This window comes from Talpa occidentalis, unplaced genomic scaffold, assembly GCF_014898055.3.
Source record: "Talpa occidentalis isolate TD23 unplaced genomic scaffold, MPIMG_talOcc4v2.1 talOcc4.13, whole genome shotgun sequence".
In the NCBI taxonomy this organism is placed as follows: Eukaryota; Metazoa; Chordata; class Mammalia; order Eulipotyphla; family Talpidae; genus Talpa; species Talpa occidentalis.
This window is the reverse complement of record NW_023601322.1, coordinates 37,618,433-37,633,817: the sequence shown is the minus strand read 5'-3', so window position 1 is coordinate 37,633,817 and position 15,385 is coordinate 37,618,433. Positions and strand designations below refer to the sequence as shown.

General features: G+C 40.8%; 1 protein-coding gene across 7 annotated transcripts in view; it reads right to left on the bottom strand.

The window, feature by feature from the left end:
• The window catches only part of ZNF521 (zinc finger protein 521), a 272,397-nt gene that overhangs the window by 859 nt on the left and 256,153 nt on the right, over window positions 1-15,385 (bottom strand). The window lies entirely within an intron of this gene.

Here is a 15,385-nt window from a genome sequence, read left to right as displayed (position 1 = left end):
GCCCTTGAGCAGCCTTGGTTGTCCACAGACCCTTGAACAATGTAGGAGTGCAGGTAGCCGAACCCCTGCACGTCAAAAATCTTCCAATGACTTGACTGCCCTACAACTTATCTATAGGGCCTCTCTGGTGTGCAAAGGGTTAAGATGCAACCTATGAAGCTGTCCACAGCCTCTGCAGCACGAGTTTGATCCCTGGCCAGGGAGTCACCCACATGGTGCAGCAGACCTCTCCTGTCTCGCCCGCTGCTCCCTCAGCAGTGTATTTCAGTCAGTCTGCCTGTTCTGCTCCCCACTCTCTCTCTGGTGAATCCTCTCACCCCACCCCCCGTACCTCTGGCCTGTACCCCAGCACTTGTATGCATAAATAAAGAAAATCTTAAAACGCACACACACACACACACACACACACAAAGCTTATCTACAGTTGTCCCTTGGTGTCTACTGAGGATTGGCTCAGGTCGCCCCTCTAATGTCCAAATTCCAAGATGTTCAAGGTCCTTATAGTCAGCCAGCCTAACTGTGTAGGCTGTGCATCTGGGGACTCAACCATCCCACAACCCTCTATCAGTTGATTCCCTGAATGCAGGACCTATCTTTAGAAAAGAATCCTCGCTGTTCAGGCTTGTTTTTTGCAACTTAGGTTGTCTATTGTATTTTGATGGTCTCTTCTCCATCACACCAGTATTTCCCTTCTGAATGGACAGCCTTTTTCCAAATTGTGAGAGGTAACTGGGGTACCTGGAATACTTAGGCTGGCACATGAGCCAAGGGCTGGAACTGGGTGGGCAGGCTCAGGGGTACTCACAGGTGCATGGACACTCATTCAGGCACAAGGCTGGAAATGGGACCCCGTTTCTACCTCACCTCCTCTACACATCCCGGGGTCATGTTCTCTCCCCTCTTGCCTTGTACTCTCCTCCATCTCTTCACCCCCACCCCCTTCTGAGCAGAACCTTGAGTTCCAACTTGAAATACTATTGTGTCCATGCTCATCCCATCTAAAATGGATCTCACCTTTCTCTGATTTCCTACCACATTCTATATCGCTTCCATTGTATGCACTGATGTTTTGTCTCTCCCTACGTCAGGCATTCTCATTTCATTTATTTATTCATTTCTTCACACCAATTTTTGAACACTTGTTATCACCACCTGGTGCAGCCCATGGCTCCGCAGTGCTCAGAGGATCTGGCTGGCTGAATGACTACGGAGGCAAGGGGTACTGGGGGGAATGGCATGGTCCCTGCCTTCGTGCCTTTTGTGTGTTCACAGTCTAAAGGAAAAAGTCATGTGGACACAGAGTAGTAAAGCATATGGTAGGATTACATTAAAAATGACTGTGATGTCCTGACTGACCTTAGGGAAGGCTTTGCAATGGAGGTACATCTGACATTTTAATTGGGTTGGAAACATGGGACGACATTTGGGACGTAGGCAGGGCATTTGAAGCCAAGGGTAAAGGCAATGAAGCAAGAAAATGCAAAGTACGTCTATGGACCTGCAACACTGGATTGGCTGGAATCATCTAGGAGCTATGGAAGTGTTTCAAACAAAGGGTTTTGTCATAGAGACCTTTGTTACCTTTCCATCCACACAACTAGTGCAATGCCTGCTCAGTGAAAATGGACTGAAGGACCAGAGGCTTGACTGCTAGCTTTTGTTTAGTTGGGACTAATGGCACCCCTGAGGGAGATGGGAGACTTGGAAAGAGGACCCAGGTCTTCTGCACCCCATTTCAAACAGCCCATTTTTGTTTATTTATTTAATTTTATTTTTTTTTATAGAGGCATGTTTTATTTATTTATTTTATTTGTTTGTTTGTTTTGTTTATACATGCACTGGGTACAGTCAGAAGCGCGGGAGGGTGAGAGAATTCACCAGAGCCAGAGCGGGGAGCAGAGCAGGCAGAAGGACTGAAGTACACTGCTGAGGGGAGCAGCGGGCGGCAGGAGAGGTCTGCGCGCCATGTGGGATCCTCCTCCGGTGGCCGGGGAGCAGCCAGGGATCGAACCGGCGGTGCAGAGGCCGCGGGCAGCTTCGCAACCCAGCACTCAACCACTGCGCCGCCGGGGAGGCCCTCAAACAGCCCATTTTTGAAGAAGACTGGTAATGAATAATAATGCTGGAGAACATTATTTTACTCTCCCTTATTCAAAACATACCTGTTTTTATGTATTCAGTGAAAGACAGACTAGATTTCTTCTTTTTTTAGTAGTGTAAGTCTTAATGTGCATAAAGGTGTACACTAATTTTATGCCCACTTCTTTTTCCTTGTTCTGATTTTTAAATTCTTCTAAATATATATATTTTTTACCACTAGGTAGTAAGGGTAAATTCAAATACTGATGAAACTGAAAAAAACTGTCCCTTTAATTTTCTTAAAAATCAACATAAATATAATCAAAAAGTTATAAGAAATATAAAAGTTTATTTACTCAAAATATGATGCTTAAGCTTTCTTACACCTTTTGCTAACACAAAGAGTCAAGTCTGATCTTTCAGAAAGGGATTTTAATTTTTTAAAAAAAGAATAAAATACTTAAAATTATGACAATAATCATTAAATAATAGGGTACTTGACAAGGGGGGAGATTTTATTTTGACATAAAATAAAAAAAAGAAATTAGTTTAATAAAACTTTTAAATATTTAAGTGCTTACCGTAGACATTCCACATTTGATAGGATCTAGAGATTATGACGGGAAACTATACTGCATCCTTTGCAGTTTTCTGACATGTGACTAACTGGAGATATTACATAAGAACCTAACACAAATTAACCATCATAGTTGGCAATAGTTGTCTTGGATGCTTTCATCCTAAACCAAAGCCACACAAATCTCTTTAGAGGTGCAAAGAAATGAACAAATACATATGAATCACTGATTGCAACAGATTGAAGTCACTACTATAAAGGAGTTATGTTTTGCATATTAAGAGGGGAGAATATAAATCATTTGAGAGGACAAGTGTATGGCTTGGGAAATTCAACCTTATACAGAAATAAAGAGCTCCAATAGAAATAACATCTTACTGGGAAATCTGGCATGAAAAATGGTTAGGGAGAAATCTTGGTGTGAAGATGTCTGCATACCATTCAGATTACTCAGTAGCATGTTTTTCCCTTTGTGCCTACTCAACTGGGGACTATGTATGGCAGGGTTCCTGGAGCCCTGGTTCTGCCAGTGGTAGGGACTGTCAAGGTGGGAAATGTGCATATTCCTAGCTGATCTTAGGAAACGGGTATATTTGCAATGGGAAAAAAAAGAAGACATAAAAACCCAGGTGATTCTGATCCAGTTCTCAAGGGCTTGCCCGCACCACCTGTGAGGAGCCCCAGGATGCATATTCCCAGTCCACTGAAAACACAAATGACATAATTTCATTTTCTGAAGGAAGAAACAGATGTCCAAGCTGCACAGGTTATTCAGTTAGCTTTTAGGGTTTGGAAACAACAAATGGGGGAGTATTAGTCTCCAGACTTGACTGAAGATTCTCCCAGAAGGAAACAGGAAGTCACTTTGTGCGAGCCTTGTGTGTGTTGTGTGTTGTGTGTGTGTTTTAATCAGAAACATCCTTTCTTTGAAAAGGGGGACAAGGAGCAAGCAGGAAAGATGCGCAGTAGACAAGAGATGCACGGGGAGAGGGGACTCGGAGCCTGGTGTGCTCCCGCCCTGGCCCCTCCACACTGCTGAGTGGTGCAAATGGCGAATGCAGGGTGAGAAAACACTCTCAGGCCATCAGCCAGCAGCTCGCTCCACGTAGGAGTTTTCTGCTATTTAGGTCCGGAGAAAACCACTATAGTAGAACAAAGCAGTGGGTAATCTCACCAATTTTACACAGCAATTCACAGTCCCCAAAGTATTTTAATGCAATGACAGGTTATGAGAAAAAATATCTGTTGCAATGAAGGGAAAGTGTTTTACATAATCGAGGAGAACATCAGTGTAACATTGACTGAGGTGGGGGGTGATGACAGAAAAGGAAGTAGGAAGAGAAGAAAACTTCTGTAATCCCACAGAGAGCCATATTCTTCCCTGCAAAAAGCCATCTATTGGAGACCCCATGTCTAAGTAACTGAAAATTGCAAACCATTAATCCCAGTTATGAACAGTTGTTTTACACGAGGGGGGCGTGTGTTAAAAAAAAATCAAATCCACAACACACCTTAAAGCTTAAAAGAAGATCCATCTAGGTATGATACCTTAATAGCCAGGTTTCAAAAAAAAAAAAAAAAACAAACTCGACAAAAAACACTCTCTCTATTGTAAAGGGCCCCATTTGGAAGAAGCGTGCTCTATTTTTTTTTTCTCTACAAATGTGAAATTAAATTAGAAAGCTAAAAAACAGATGAGAACCTTAAAAATTCCCCTCTAGCACTATGTATTTCTTTTTAAATATGAGATGCCTTTCATTTTACAAGACTGGAATTCTCATTTTGGGCTTGGCGCTCTAACAAATGATTGATTCAGCCTCCTCCTTTCTGAGAGCTGACCACATTTAATGGTCAAATGGTTTAATCCTATTTAAAATGCAATCCAAGCAAAATATTCTTAAATAAAAATAAAAATCCATGATGCCCTGAAACTGTTCACCTTGGCCAAAGGATCCCATTTGCCTGTAATCTGGATGTTAATTTGGATTTGCACCTATAACAATGATGAAGTTAGGCTTGGGAAGAAAGCCAGGGGGAGTCTACCTTCCCAGGGTGGAAAAATTACGTCCCCAACCCCAGAAGTTGTGCCCACAGATTGTCCTCACTCGTCCAGCATTTTGGCAGAGGCCATGCCTGGTCTGTGCTTTGTTACCCTCTCCCGGCACTGGCAAAATGTTAAGTAGCAGTGGTAATAAAAATAAAAACTGCCTTTGAATAGAAGTTTTGTGAGATCTATTGATTCAAAGATGTTAATCATTTTTGCCATGACTTGTCTATTTATAGCCCTTTGTCTCAAACAAATTCTGACACGCTTTTAAAACTAAGAAAAAGAGCCAGCATGTTATTTTAAAAAGGAATGAAACAAAAAAGAAAAAACAAGCTTTCCACTAATTCACCATGCCATTAGAATCCTGAATTTAAACTGCAGTTGTATTCAATTTAAATGAGATGTTTTCCAACCAGATGAAATAGTAGGCAATTGTGGCTCAGCGACAATGCAAGACGGGAAGAAATAAAGAAATATAAAGATTAAATGTGGCTGTTTGTTTCAACAGATGGTGACAGCACCAAGGCAGCGTGTTGTTTTTTCTTAGTTGAGGAACACAAACATCCGTAATCAATCATCGCTGATTAACTAATTATATTACCCTTTCTTTTATCACTAGGGTTGGACCTTTATCTGTAAACACTATGGATAATCTGTATGCTCTTATTTTTCTAGAAGCATATTCCAGTACACATGCTGTCGTGCAGTTACAGGCTGCAAACAGAATTCTACATTACTGTCAACCTTTAAGCACTACTGCTTTTTTATTTTTTTTTTAAACAAAAGCAATTGGTTTCCAACAGGCTGGATAATAAGTCTTTTGACCTGCATTCTTCTTTGACCCATTAAGGTCACCCCTGTACTCGGGCATATAGCTGACTTAGGAAATGCCTGCAAGTCCTACATTTCATCTCCTGCCCACTCAAAATAAAGCTTTCTTTAAATGTGTCTGTACGGGTCCCTGAAGGCCAAAGAGGCATCCCTGTAGTGGGCAATGGAGGGACAGAAGCTTCTGCCTTTATTAATGAATGCAGACCATTATGAGTCTGGCTGGCTCCTTCCCTGTTCCCAGAAGCATATACTGTACGTGACTTAAAATGCTAGAATATTGACACAAAGCGAGCCGGGCACCCCTAAGGAAAATTACTCCTTGGATATAATGTAGGCTCGTAACAGCTATTAGAGTACAAAATAAAACCCTCCGGGATCAAACTGACATATACCGCATTCTACCTAGTCCTCAAACATTAGAAGAATTTCTTTGTGAAGGCATTCTCAAGGACAGCATTAAACTGACTTTTGTAGCAATCTGCAACAGCTTTTTGGCTTAGAGCTTTTAGTACTAAATCTCTGGTTTGAATCAATATAAGTACTATATCTTCCACATTAATCAATACATTTGGTTCAATACATGTTCTATTAAATTATACTTTCTAATCAAGAATTTTACATTTCCACCCCCTCTCTTTTTCATTCCCAACTTCTTTTGCTAGTAAAATAGCTTGGAAAGTGTATACAGCTAGTGATGCCAGGATACTGGGTTATTTCCCCATATGTTGGAGAAAAAAAATATAATGGCAAAGGGCAGCCTTTAAATGTCTTAATAAGGTTAACAGGATGTGAATGTCATAAATTAGCATTTTCAAAGTCCATACAATTATAAAAGTACTCATAGTTTTAAATTAATGAAAAGTGAATGCTACCGCTCTGACGGTAGATTAGATTAAAACATTCTAAAAATCACACCGAAGACCTTAAGCAGCAAAATGTACCAGTGGGACCCCACCGCCACCCCAAAGTTCCCAGTATCCATACACTACATACATCCTAACTGAAGAAATTTGGGGTAATTGTATTTTATGGACCTTTCCTGATAAACATCAGGGGCATATATAAGTAGGTAAGTGCGTTTTTTAAGATATCTTTTAATATATATATTCTTTGATAGACAATTACATATTTTTCATAGTACTCTGAGAATCTAAAAAGCATATTCATAGAATGAATCTTCATAGCCCAGGAAGCTGACTCATAATTTTTACTTTGGTAGAATTTACTAAAATGAGGTTGTACTCTTTTATTTTGACACAGCAATGGCATTTCCTAAGCTGGCTGTCATGAGCTGCTTTTGCCCCCCCTCCTTAATGCCATGAGTGTTGCATTTATGATCATGTTTGCATTGGCAGAATTTCCCTTTTTATTTTTTCATATGGTAATGTCATCACCATGAACTTACAGAGACACTGATGCATTTTCTTTTGACATTTAACAGTTCACACGTGGTTGGCCTGACATCTCGAAGCATTTTCTAGATGACACCAAGCTTTATTAAAGCAAAAGGTGAAATGGCATCATCAGAAATGATCCTGAAAATACAAGATATTAAAGGCAGAAAAGGCCTAGTAGGTTATTTAGTTTGTCCCTCTGCTGGAACAGAATTGTTTTATAAAGTTTACACACCAGGTCAGTTTTAAATGGTTCTGGCAATGAAGCTTCCATCACACCTCCTATAGGAAAACATTTCACATTCTAAAAAACCTCACTGAAGGATACTTTGTTGTTGTTCTCTGGATATTCACTGTTAAATAACCTAGGAAATTGTGGTTTGAGACAGCCCTGAAGCACATGGATGTTGCCATGTTCATGAGATTATGTCCATGATTATGTGTGTATGTTTGTGTGTATGTGTGTGTGTGTGGGTGTGTGCAAAAGTTCCATTTAGCAAAAAGTCCCATTTTGTCCCAAAAAACACCAAAGACAGCCCAGGGAGCTATTTCTTAGTTATTATACAAACTATATGCCATTCAGTTTCTTTGGTCTAGAGAGAAGCTTACAAATTAAATATATTCTAGAGAACCAGGGGACCTTCCCCTTTCAACAGGGTTTCCCCATCTCAGCACTACTGATATGCTGGGCTGGACAATTCTTTGTTTTGGGGTGGGGTGAGGCGGCTGTCCTGCACCCTGTACCCTGTAGGATGCTCATCAGCATCCCTGGCCTCTATTGACAACATGCCAGTGACTCCTCCTCAGATTTGACAACAGAATTTTCCAGACATTGCTACCTATTTCGGGGGGAAAAAAATTACCTCCATTGAGGTAATGAAGACCATTGTTTTACAATGTTTTCAAAATGCATCCAGCTTGCTGTGCTAAGCTTGAGCATGAGACTTAATATTCAGTCTAACACAAAGAGGTATCTCCCCCACCAAATTAAAAAAAAAAAAATAGCATAGCAAAATGGACACATATATACTACAGGACATTTAAAAATATAGCATATGGGTAAGAGTAGAAAGATCTCTTTGAGTATATAATACACGATGGCATTGCCTGTGTGAAGGATCAAGTCCAAAAATAATCACATAGCAACTTACTGAGACCATCCTTGTACCATCCGTGAACAAAGGTGGTACATTTTCAACCCAATTAAGTATAAAGGGACCCAAATATCCACTCTGCAAATTAATACTGAGGATATGGAAACTGAAAGAACTGCAGAGTCCATCCTCAGTGTGTTGGTCTGGATGCAGCTACATCTGGAATTAATGCATCAGAAAAATGAAAGAAATGTTTTCAGATCCGGGAGGTTTCAGATCTAGTAGCAGCTGGCCCAATATCTCATTTTATACATGAGGAAGGTAAGTCCTAGAGTTTAAGTCAACTTTCAAGGTCTCATAGCTACTCTAGAGGCTAAGCTGGATTTGGGTGAGAGGCAGTTATTAAGCAACATGGTTGCTTTGTCCTAATCCCTAGCCTGGGCTGGCTGCAGAGATGACAGCTGCTCGCCCTCATGGCACTCACCAACCACTGGAGGACAGGGAGCGATGAACCAGAGAAAGGACCCCTCAACTCACGTGGCAGGCTGTGGGCTTAATTCTCAGAGGAGTCACTCTTGCCAAATGAGAGGAGGTTAGAAGGAAGTGATTCGGTTCTCGGGAGAGACAGTAAGTATGAATCAGGCTGAGAATCACTGAGTCTGCTGAGGACTCAAAGTCATCTGTGGGGCTAAAGATCCATCAGACTGGGCAGGGAGGTGATGAGTCACTTCGAAAAGAGCCTATTGGTACCACAGGTGTTTTTCTTTATTTTTTATTTTTCTTTCTTTATTTTTTTTTTTACATCAAACTGAGTTAAAAAGCCTCTGGCAGTTAACAATGTCCAAGAATACCCAACTAATTAGCCTAGCCTTAGTCTAATGTGAGTCTTCAGAAACTTAAGCAAAGACCCTTTTTTTAAATAATGTAATATGCAAATCGCTAACACAGAACAATTTTCAGTATTTTTACAATTAAACATTACAGAAAAATAAAATAAGTCACTCGGGTCCACCAGTTTAAGAAAGACAGATGGGCCACATATGAGAAATGCTAACATTGCCACAATTTCATTTTTCATTAATAACTAAAAACAGTAGTAAAATTTCAGTCACCAGCTGACCTCTATCTGACCTCCATAACTGCTGGACTTGAAAATTTCCCTTTTTGGAACTGATAACAGCATGCACTATCTACTACACTGCATGAAAAACAATAACAGCAAAAACTGCCCTTGTAGGGTGAAGTATACAATTGGACTTTTAGTGGTGAACTCACTGTAGCACATACAGATGCTGATTCATAATAAGGTCACCTGAAATTTACACATGTTATAACACACGTTAAAAAATATTTTTAATGTACCAAATTGGAAGAACAGGCTAAAAAGAACAAGATGGCTACTGGGAAATATGTTAAGATAGAAAGCTTATTTTTAAAAGACCTACTTGTTTACATATAAGTAGCCAACTGAAAATTTACATCAAGCTATCCAAAGTAGAAGCCAGCAAAAGTAGAAGAAAGACTGGATCTTAAAAACTCTATTCAAGAGTCTGGAACTGTAGGAACCAGCGTATTGTGGGACAGACGGTTTTGATAGGCAATCCAGACTAATAAGATATTCAGAGATTAAGTCAGTGCTTTACAGACAGATGTGTCCATGTGCCAGTTGTTGCTAAGCTTTAATTTTTTCCCCCTGTAATGTTTAATTTATCACAGTGGCGCTTTCTAAACTAGAACATCTGTAAACAAGGTTAAGAATGACCTCCTTCCAATTTTACATCCGTGAACAGTGCCCCTTCTTCGTGCTCTAATTTTAGATACCTTAAAGATAAATAAATCTGTGGAAGGAAGAAAAGAGAGGGCTTGTTTGACACTAATATGTTCATCTTGAGCGAATACAAATTTCCTCTCTGCCTGGCTCTCAGTGCACACAACTTACTCTGGATGTTCAAGCCATATTCAGGCATCTCCTTCTCAGTTGAATGCAATTAAACAAACTTCTGCTAAATATTTAACAGCCCATGTAGTAATTAGCAGCAAATAATGGGAGCTTAAATTGAAAATTGCTCAGAAATGCCCTCTTGCAAACATTACAAATTTTCTGCCCCTCCCTTTTCTCTTAGATTTTGAATTCTGGCAGATTTTTTAAAAGAGGATTTAGTGAAATTATTCAAAGTCACATTGGCCCAAGATCCTGCAGTCAAGTTGGGCTGTTTGGCTGTCAGCTGCAAGATTTCACCAGCATTACTTACTTCACTTCTGTTTTTGAAATCCATTGAATTTTAAAGTTATGTACCTGAAAGCTGTAGGAGCAGGGCATTGATTTAAAAACTGACTGGCAGGCTTAGGATTTAAACTCTGGTCCACTAGATTCAAAAGGTCATCTGATTAGAATGGGAGAAGCACAAGACGTTGTAATTTATATTCAAAGGGTAACCTTTGTAGGGAAAAGGAGGGAGCAAGTACTCGTTCTGATTTTCCACTTGATATGGGCTAGGATTCCCTTCCACCAAATTCCAATAATTATGAAAAATAGTTTATTGGACTTGGGCAAAAAGCAAAGGGAATGTTATTTCCCGGTATTGTATTATTTCTTTTATGAAGAACACTACCACACTCTCCAGGAGGTAAATTCACATTGAGTCAGTCAAATATGTTATAAATCATTAACAATAACAGAAAAGCATCTTTCCCTATCATAAGCAACCAAATGCTTGCCTACAAGGACATTTCCTTTAGGAAATATACATAAAGAGAACAAAAACTGTGAAAGGACAGTGAGCACTGGTTTACACAATTGACTGAGTAGAGTGTGTGTGCACATCCAGGCCAAGACAAGTGTGCATGTGCTGTGAGGGAGACAGCTACATGCATGGAGGGGCACTGTAGGTAAAATTATCTTCCCGTTTCTCAGGGAACAAAGAATAAGATTAGGAAACTCAAAGTCCTTGTTTTAAGTTCTAAGAAAGTCCTTTTAAAGGGCAGACCCAATTCACAGGCCCAATTTTATTTGGGGCCTTCATTTCTCTTTCTCTCTCTTTATACTGAGGTTATATTGGTTACATATATGACATATAACATGATGCTAGTTTTAGGTGCACGGCCTGATGATTCAAAATTTGTATATATTTCACAATTTGTATATATTTCCCCACAGTAAGACTAGCTAACATCCTTTATCGAATATAGTTACAAGATTTGTTTTTCTTGTGATGAGAACTTTTTTTTTTTTTTTAAATTTTTTTTTTTTTAAATTTTTTTTTTTTTTTATAGAGGCATGTTTTATTTATTTATTTATTTGTTTGTTTGTTTGTTTTGTTTATACAAGCACTGGGTACAGTCAGAAGCGCGGGAGGGTGAGAGAATTCACCAGAGCCAGAGCGGGGAGCAGAGCAGGCAGAAGGACCGAAGTACACTGCTGGGGGGAGCAGCGGGCGGCAGGAGAGGTCTGCGCGCCATGTGGGACCCTCCTCTGGTGGCCGGGGAGCAGCCGGGGATCGAACTGGCGCCGCAGAGGCTGCGGGCAGCTTCGCAACCCAGCGCTCAACCGCTGCGCCACTGGGGAGGCCCCTGTGATGAGAACTTTTAAGATCTACTGTCTAAGTAATACACTATGATGTCACTAACTATATAGTCACCATGCTGTGCATTATTTTCCCAGGACTTAATTTGTTTTATAAATGAAACTTTGACCACCCCCCACCCTTCACACACACACTAATCTCCTCCCCCATCTCCATCTATGGCAACCACTAATCTATTCTCTTTATCTATGAGTTTGGGGGCTTTGTAGGGGGTGGAAGGGGACATCTTTCACTTTAAGAAAATCTCCCAGAGGAATAAATAGTTTGCACTCAAGTTTGGTGCTTTTTTCTTGCTTACTTTCTTTTTGCTCCCTTTTCCTATATGTATTTGTGTATTAGAGGACATTTCAAGCCCCCTCTTCAACAATCTTCTGCCTCCTCACCTCCTGAAGTCATCCCTGTTTATTAGCCAGTTCAGAAAGGCACAAAGAGCCGAAATCAGAAATGCTTACGTATATATCGCTTATCCTCTATGGAACCTTGTCAGGTCTTACAATAAATGTATATTCTCTCTTGCCCATTCTCTCCTTTCATTTCAGAATCTTTCAGATCTTAAAGGGTAGCACCACCCACACCAGCCCCTACTCCTCAGCCAAGAAGAGCCTCTACTAACTCCAGGAACCCACAGGCAAAACTCTGGTCTCCTTCCACTTCGGGAACTCCTTCTCTGGCGTTGCTTCCAGTCTCTGTGGGGCAGTTTCCTCACCCCTCCTGGTGCACGGAGCTACTAGAAAGCCAGCCCTTTAATTCTCCCACACAAAGATGTGCTGTAGCTATGGTGAGAGTAATCTATAACCCTCACATCCTTATATAATTTGCTACTCCAAGCTAATTTTAATTCATTACAATAAAGCAATATAATTTAAAAAAACTCTTTAAAGTGAAGTATTTAACATGATCCTGGAAGAAAGACAGCCAGTGACTAACAGAGGGCCAGGCAGCAGGCATGGTGCACACTCATGCAAATTCAGAGGTGAGCGTAAACAAGTACACAGGCAACACCGCCACGCAGAAAGGGCCAGGCAACGGGAGGCCTCATTCTAATCAGTCCTCAAAGGAACCTGCCATACAGAAGTGGCACTTATTCTAATTTAAAGCCCTCATGCTTGCTTCAGTGTTGCAAAATTTATAAAAGAATAACTTCATTAAACCGCCTGACACTTCAAACACAAATGCAAACCAGCCGCAACAGAAGATGCTGGACAAGAGGAAAAAATATTCCCAGAGTTGTTAACTCTGATGGTAAAGTAAGTCTGCATTTGGGTGCTTCTCTTCCTGAGCATAGGGTTCGCCATGCAACTTCCCTTCACCAAGGAAATCTGCCACACAGTCCTTTCCTTCTGTCTCGAGGCTTCCTGTGAGTCTACTTAAAAACGCTGAAAGTCTTTCAAAGCGGGTCAGCGAGCCATGCATGCACGGAAATACATCTGGCAATACGTAAATGAATGCATTTAACGGTCCTTTCCTAGGTTTCAGAGGAGATGGATTCTGAATACACTACTGTTGCAGCTCCCATTTACCTGGACATATATTTCAGACACACCTAAGTCGTTGAAAAACTAATGTAACATTTCCCCCCTTAAGCCTGGTACTCAAGAAAACACAATAATAAGGGTTAAGTGGAAATATCCGGCCGAATCCAGGCACAGCACTGGGGAAAAGTTATTGTCACGTCCTAAAGCACACGCTGTTAAGGAAAACTCTTTTCTCCCCTTCATCACAGAAGTGCTATAGTAAAATAACTGCAGGCCAGATGCCTAAGTTACAATGCAGCCTGTGTGTCAGAACATGTACCATTTTAGGCTGCACTGTCAGTATATTTCTCAAAATCATTTTCTTTTTTTTTGGAATGCAATGAAAAGACAAATCTGGAAGCTTGAGAAAGTGTGCGTCACAGGCAAGTTGTGGTAGGTATTGTGACCCTGACCATCCCCATAAAATGACTCCTGTCCTGCTCAGTGTTTCTCATCACCCAAGTCCAAATTTGTGCTAAGATTCTGCTTCAAAAAGAATAGAGGAGGCCTTCCAAAATCTTGAAAATGATAATCCATGGATGGATATGAGGAACAACCTAAGGGGAAAACCTCTTAAGGTAAATCTCTCCAAAGACTATTTCTCCCAGTTTTTTAACTACTTTGGAGTGGGGTTCTTGCTAGAAGAGAAACTGGTTATAAGATACTTACTTACACCAGGCTGACTAGCGGACAGATGGATGCAAACGATAAAGCCACCACCAAAACCTGCAGTGTGATGTGCTGCACATTATTCCTAGGATAAACAGATACTGAAATGTGTTCTCTGTCATCCTTATAAATTTGTTTTATAATGCTGAAAGCTCCTTTACAATCACATAATGTATTATATTGGTAAGTTTGTATTATTTTTCTTCTCCTTGAATAAAAGAGGGCTAATCAGATGAAATGAATGAGCTAATTCAATTACAGGCAGCCTTTATTATACAATAAAATATGGATTATTGATCTTGGGGAGCTGGCAATGTATGATGCAAATTCAGTGTATGTGACTTGAAAACTTGAGTTTAAGACTAATTTTACTTACGTTTAAATCTACTAGAACTGTTTTTGCTTTAAAGAACCACCACCCCCCAAAAAAAAAAACCCAACAAACACCACACCACTAATTAAACTCAGCATTTCAAAAGGAGACAAAAGAAAGGTTAACCCAAAGGGCTGGGATTGAAGCCTGAGAGGCCCCTTCCTGGGGGCGTAATCCTGTTAGATCTTACAAGGGAAGGAGGAGAAATGGGCAGTCTCTTTCTCTGCTTGGTCAGTGAAAAGTTATTTGGAAGACTGAAATTTACTTCCTAGGCATCTTGCTGCAAATCTCATCTCGTCCTGGGATAACATTGGGTATACTTTTGTGAGAGGGAGTTGTTTGAAATACAACGCCAGACTGTCCCAGTGAGATCTTTTTGTCTTTTATGTCTTAAAAAATGTAATAGTCAACTCTAGTTACAAAGAAAGAAGCTCTTAATATGAGGGTCACATGGAAAGAAAGCCTAAGCAGCAAACACTGAAGGGGAAATAGAAGGTGGGCTCTGCTGTTAAGTGTGGATTTACACCCCTCAGGTCAGCCTTCTTAGTTCCCCTTGGAAATCTGCCCCAAGATACTATTCCTAGTGTACAGATTGCTATTTGTACTCCGCTACAAACGCAGACCACACTGTCTCCTGTGCTTGTCAGCTTCTCCAGCTTTCTTCACGTTGTTGATGCTCCTCCTTTTGACTGCGTTCACATCCTCTCTACCTTTCTATGGACCACAACTGTGTACCTCCCAACAAAAATAGGCTCTTTTGCCTCTATTTTTTTTTTAATACAAGAGCTGGGGTACAGGCCAGAGAATCGGGAGGGTGAGAGGATTCACCAGAGACAGAGACAGGAGCAGAACAGGCAGACGGGCCGAAAGCACTGCTGAGGGGAGCAGCAGGCGAGATAGGAAAGATCTGCCACGCCATGTGGGTATCTCCCTGGCTGGCAGGAAATCGGACCTGTGCTGCACAGGCTGTGGACAGCTCCACAGCACTGTGCTCAACCTGCTGTGCCACCGCAGAGGCCCTCGCCTCTATTTTTTTTAAGTGTAGAAATGGGCCTTGTGCTTTGGTAGGCATCCTTCCAAACGTAGGTAAGTGTACATGTGGCACGTTCTTGAAAGAGACTCCCATGAAAGGGAGGAATGAGAGATGCTAAACAAGGCTGCACAAAGTTGCAGACTGTTCGGCTACAGTCCAGAAAATGAATCCAATTTTTCATTCTGTCATT